Below are 6034 nucleotides of genomic sequence, written 5' to 3'. Positions count from 1 at the left end.
CGGGGGCAACACTGAGGGTTGCGATCCTTTGCCGGACACGGAAAAAGACAAAAAAGACAAAAAAAAATAAATAAATAAATAAATAAATAAATAAATATAAAACCAAGAAAACAGAAGAAAATCTTCATAATCTGGAGTTAGATGAGAGCTCCTAGACATGACAGCAAAAGCAAGTTCATAAAAGAACAAATTGATATATTGGACTTCAAAGAAAATGAAAACCTTTGCTATTTCTGCTAAAGGACACTGTTAAGAAAAAAAGACAAGGCACAGATTGGGAGAAAATATTTCCAAATCGTGTATCAGACAAAGGACTTGGATCCAGAATATATAGAGAACTTTAAAACTCAACAAGAAAACAACTCCAATTAAAAAATTGGCTGGGCCGGCCCGGTGGCGCACTGCTACAGTGCGCCGCTTGGAAGCGCAGCAGCGCTCCCGCCAAGGGTTCGGATCCCACATACAGACCGGTTCCCGCTCACTGGCTGAGCGAGGTTCGGGCGCAGCACCGAGGGTTGCGATCCCGTTGCCGGTCTCGGTCTGGTACGGGGGCAACACTGAGGGTTGCGATCCGTTGCCGGACACGAAAAAAGACAATAAATAAATAAATAAATAAATAAAAATAAATTAAAAAATAAAAAAATTGGCAAAGAAGGGCTGGCTGGTTAGCTGTCTTGGGAGAGCACAGTGCTGGTAATGCCAAGATCACGCGTTTGGATCCCCATACCAGCCAGCTGCCAAAAAAGAAAAAAAAATTGGCAAAGAACTTAAATTGAATTAAAGTCAAAAGATGAACACCAGAAAAAAAATATTGCAAGGCATATGTGTATATGAAATACAGCACCAATTTCCATCATATGAGCATATTAAGCACTCATCACTCATACATATCAATGATAAATGACTAATATTTCTAGTCATTAATAGTAAAACAGACAAAAGAACAGATATTTCATGGAAATAATGATGGATTTTAAACATCTGAAAAGGTGCTCACCTTCATACCTAATGAAATAAAGTCAATATATAGTCAAAATGAAGCAACAGAAGTTTGCTTCAGGGGTATGTTGGAGTAGCTTGCAGCAAACCAGTATTCCTTCAGAGAACTAAAAGAACCAGATAGAACACCAAAAAAAGACACTTTTCTGACTTTGGTTATAATTTTTTTCTTTATGACAAAAACATTAGAGAATTCTTGAAACAACCAGGACTAGAGTAGTTTAAGATTCTAGATTGTGAATAATACCAAAAAAAGACACCTTTTTGACTTTGGTTATAATTTTTTTCTTTATGACAAAGACATTAGAGAATTCTTGAAACAACCAGGACTAGAGTAGTTTAAGATTCTAGATTGTGAATAATTATGGACATTCCATAGCCACATTTTTCCTGGAGTATTTGCCAATTCTTGGCAAAGGGCAAAAAGATAAGAATCCAGGCTATTGGGACTTTCGTTTTCTGGGCCTGAAGAAACAGGAGAAAATTGGAGACTAGGTGGGTCAAGATCCCTGTGAGAAAAGAGGGGCACAGACCCAAACTTGACATAAGGTCAGCTTTCTCCTCAAGATAATTGCCCATTTCTGAAACTGGGTTGGTTAAGAGGCTAAGAAGCTTAATCAGAAAGCTTCCAAAGAGCAAAGCAGAGTTTTCGGCAGTCTTGCTGGGCCAAGGAGACAAAGATTTGAGTTTGGACCCTGATGTGGGGAGGGGCCTTGGGGAATACACCAGATTCTCATATTGAAACTCTAAAGGGCTATGCCCTAGGGCCAGGGGCAAACCAGAAGCAGAATGAACCACAACAAAACTATAATGGTGCCTTGACTCAGCTCAATCACTGATTAAACGAAGGTAATCAGCCCCTACTCTAACTGCCCGTCAGTGGGGTTAATCCTCTAAAGGAAGATACTATCTGCAGCCTCTTCTATTTTTATACACGTGTCTAGAATTTAGTAAAAAATTATTAAGCTTGCTGAGATAGCACTATATGACAGAAAACTATTAGAAAAAACAAACAATAGAAACAGAGTAAAAGGTGATCCTGAGATTACAGTAAGTAGGCAAGGACTTTTTTAAAGGATGAAAAGAGAATTACACCAAAGAATTTGAATTCATTAAACAAAATCAAATGAAAATTCTAGAACTAAAATTATATATAACTGAGATTAAGGACTTAACTGATTTAACAGCAGAATAGATATCATAGAGCTAAGGATCAGTGAACTGGAAGAGGGATCAATAGAAAATATGAAAATTGAAGTGCAGAGAAAAGAAATAGATATTACAGAACAGAGGGTAAAACATCTATGGGGTATAGTGGAAAAGTCTAATGTATGTATAATTGAAGTCCCAAAAGAAGAGTGAAGAGAATATGGGAGAAAAGCCATATCTGAAGAGACAATGGCAAAGAATTTCCCCAAACTGATTAAAGACAGCAATCACAAATTCAAGAAGTTTATTGAAACCCTGAGTAAAAAAATTTATAACCTAGAATTCTATAATCAGTAAAAATCTCCTTCAAAAAAGGAAAAAATAGACATCTCAGACAGACTATGAGAATCCATTGCCATCAGAACTGCACTAAAAGAAATACTAAATGGAGTTCTTCAAGAGGAACAAGATCCCAGATGAAACAAAAAGAAACTTAGTAGGTAAGGAAGAGCAATAGAAAGAGTAAATATATGAATAAATGTATATGACTATTGATTGTAGAAAATAATATAATGCCCTCTGGGGTTTAGAATATATGTAGAATTAAAATATATGATAAAAATAAAGGAAAAATGAGGATGGAATAAATAAAGTTAAAATGTCTTAAGATCATATGATTATTGGGGAAATGGTAAAAGCAATAATTTCTCCTAGACTAAACTAAGGAGGAAAGTTGTAATCTTTCAGGTAATCACTAAAATAATTTTTTTAAATGTATAACAAATTAATGAAAAAAACTGATCCAACTTTGGCTCTGTAGAAAGTGACAGAGCTAGGGTATGATAGAGCAAAGATTTATTAAAAACCTAGATCCTTAAAATAACTACACAGAGCAGAGCTATCCCACAAATCTGGACCAGTAAACTCAAAATCTTAGGTGAGTAAGAAATAAACCTCCATATCCTTTAAGTTACAATAGTTTGGGGTCTTCTTATGTATTTATTTCCTAGGGCTGCCATACAAATTACCACATACTTAATGGCTTAAAACAACAGAATTTTATATTCTCCTAGTTCTGAAGGCCAGAAGTTTGAAATCAAGGTATCAGCAGGGCTATGCTCCCTCTGAAGGCCCTAGGGCAGAATCCTTCCTTCCCCCTTCCAGCTTCTGGTGGCTCCAGGTGTTCCTTAGCTTGTGACTGCATAACTCCAATCTCTGTCTCTGTCTTCACATGCCTTTTCCTCTTTGATGTCTTCTAATATTCTGCCTATTATATGGACATGTGTCATTGGATTTAGGGCTCACCCAGATAATCCAAAATGACCTCATCTAGAGATCCTTAATTTAATTACATCTGCAAAGATCTACTTTTCCAAATAAGGTCACATTCACAGGTCTTGGGGGATTAGGACATGGGCATATCTCTGGGGTGCCACCATTCAACCCACTACAACCTGTTAGTGTAGTTTAGTCTTAATCCTATTAGATTTCCTTAGAATTCTCATGGTGTCTCACTGCTATAAATGACATCTAGGTACTTGTCTGCTTCTGTCGCTTATAATAAATAGAATACCTGGAACTGGGTAATTTATTAATGAATAAAAGGATTTCTTACAGTTTCAGAGGTTGGGAAGTCCAAAGTCCAGGGAACACATCCAGTGAGGACTTTATGGTGAGTGGTAACTCTCCACAGCAATGGAGGGTCTCAGATGGTGAAAATGCCTGAGCAAGAAAGAGAACTAAGCTGATCGGTTGCTCTCCTTTTAAAGTCATCTGAACCACACCCACTGCTCCATGAATGGATCAATCCATTCAAAAGGGCACAGTCCTCAAGATCTAATCACCTCTTTAAGGTGCCACCTTTCAATTACCATAACAGGATTTCCCATCCTCTTAACAGTTACCATGGAGATTAAGCTTCAATGAGTTTTGGGAGGGACATTCAATCCACAGCAGTATTGACAACACATAAATGTTTCTCTTTAGTATGGACTCCCTCAATGGTTAACTTGCTCATTCAATAGTTTTTATTTTAGCAAGTGATAATTCTGGTCTTCTAGTTTCTCAGGCTAAAACACTTGGGTCACCCTAGGGTCCTCTTTTTCTCTCATTTCTCACATAAAATCTGTTACCCAATCCTTTCAGCTCTATCTTCAAAATATATCTAGAACATGAATTCTTGTCTCCACTGTTATCACCCTAGACCAAGTCATCATCATCTTTCTTTTTTTAATTAAAAAGATTTTTTTTGGTGGCTGGCCAGTATGGGGAGCCAAACCATCATCGTCTCTTACCTGGATTATTTCAACAGCTCCTTAGCTAATTTCCCTCCTTCTTTCCTTGTCCCCCAACATCCTACTCTCCACTCAGCACCCCAAATAATTTCTTTTAAATGTAAGTCAGCTCATGTCACTTCTCTGTTTAAAATCAACTACTGCCTTCCCATCTCACTGAGAGTAATAACCAAGGTTCTTATAATGCTCTCCAAAGCCTTATATAATCTGTTCCCTCATTTGATCTTTGACCTTATCTACTACCCTCCACCTTGTTACAATGGCCTACTTGCTGCTCCTTGAATATAACAGGCTTGTACACATCCCCAAACCTTTACGTTTCCTTTTTTCTCTGCTTATAATGCCCTTTGACCAAATATCCTCAAATCTGACTATATTTTCCTTCCAGTCTTTGCTCAAACATTCCTTCTTAGTAAGCCCTTTCCTAACCATTCTATTTAAAATGATAGTTCCTTGGCACTCACTATCCCACTTCCAAGCTTTATTTTTTTCCCTACAAATCGAACCTTTTTCTAGAATATTATATACTTCATTTACATATTCATTGCCCACTTCTCCTAACTAGAATGTAAACTCCTTCAGGATAGGAAATTTTGGCTGTCTTGTTCACTGATGTTTTGCTAGTGCCCAGAATAACTCCTGGCACAGATAAGGAGCTCAATGAATATATGCTTAATGAAGAAATATAGCATTTGACAGGAACAGGAAATAGGTGCTTTCATATATTTTTGATGGGAATGAAAACTGGTGTATCTTCTGTGGACAGCAAATACCTCCATAACCCTTGTTATAACTAGATTTTCTTAGACTCGGTATTTATCCATTTGGCATCAATTCATCAAGGAGCCAATTAGGGGCTGGCTGGTTAGCTCAGTTGGTCAGAGCATGGCCTTATAAAACCAAGGTCAAGGGTTCAGTTCCCCATACAGGTGAGCCACCAAAAAAAAAAAAAGGGCAGGCAATTATATTAACTTATTTTCTTATTTTATGTATTCTTGATGCTCTGGTATTTGGGGGCCTTACAGAAATAGGGAGACTGCCCCTCATAGGGCTACCTAATTCGTAAAGATAATCACAACTTGCAAATGAGCACACCTTTCATATGCAAACCAACCAATTCTGAGTCTATACCCCTCTGATATTGTGATACAGTAAGAAGTATGTATTTTGATCTTCATCCATGTTCATGATTCCTGGCTCACAGCTCCTAAAACCCTCAGTTTCCTAAATGATTAGAGTTATAGGAGTATCTTAAAATACTTGGTCTTTTGTCTTCTGTTATGGTCTGAATGTGTCCCCCAAAGTTCATATGTTGAAATTTAATTGCCAATGTGATTAAGAAGTTGGGCCTTTAGCAGATGATTAAATCATGTGGTAAGAGCACTCATGGATGGGATTAGTGCCTTAAAAAAAAGGGCTTAGGGGGTGAGTCTGCCCCTTCAAGTCCCTTCTGCCATGTGACAACACAGTGTTTTTCCCCTCAGGAAGATGTAACAGAAAGGCACCATCCTGAAAGCAGAAAGCAGCCCCACCTGTACCAATCTTTCTGGTATCTTTTTTTTTTTTTTTTTTTTTTTTTTTTTTTTTTTTCC

At 37.4% G+C, this 6034-nt stretch overlaps 1 protein-coding gene across 1 annotated transcript in view; it reads right to left on the bottom strand.

Annotated features, from left to right (window-relative positions):
- Positions 1-6034, bottom strand: part of ZNF790 (zinc finger protein 790) — a 32849-nt gene that overhangs the window by 19116 nt on the left and 7699 nt on the right. The window lies entirely within an intron of this gene.

Source organism: Galeopterus variegatus, unplaced genomic scaffold (genome assembly GCF_000696425.1).
Source record: "Galeopterus variegatus unplaced genomic scaffold, G_variegatus-3.0.2 Scaffold1362, whole genome shotgun sequence".
Taxonomy (NCBI): domain Eukaryota; kingdom Metazoa; phylum Chordata; class Mammalia; order Dermoptera; family Cynocephalidae; genus Galeopterus; species Galeopterus variegatus.
The sequence above is the reverse complement of the archived record's forward strand: the minus strand, read 5'-3'. Positions and strand labels throughout refer to the sequence as shown.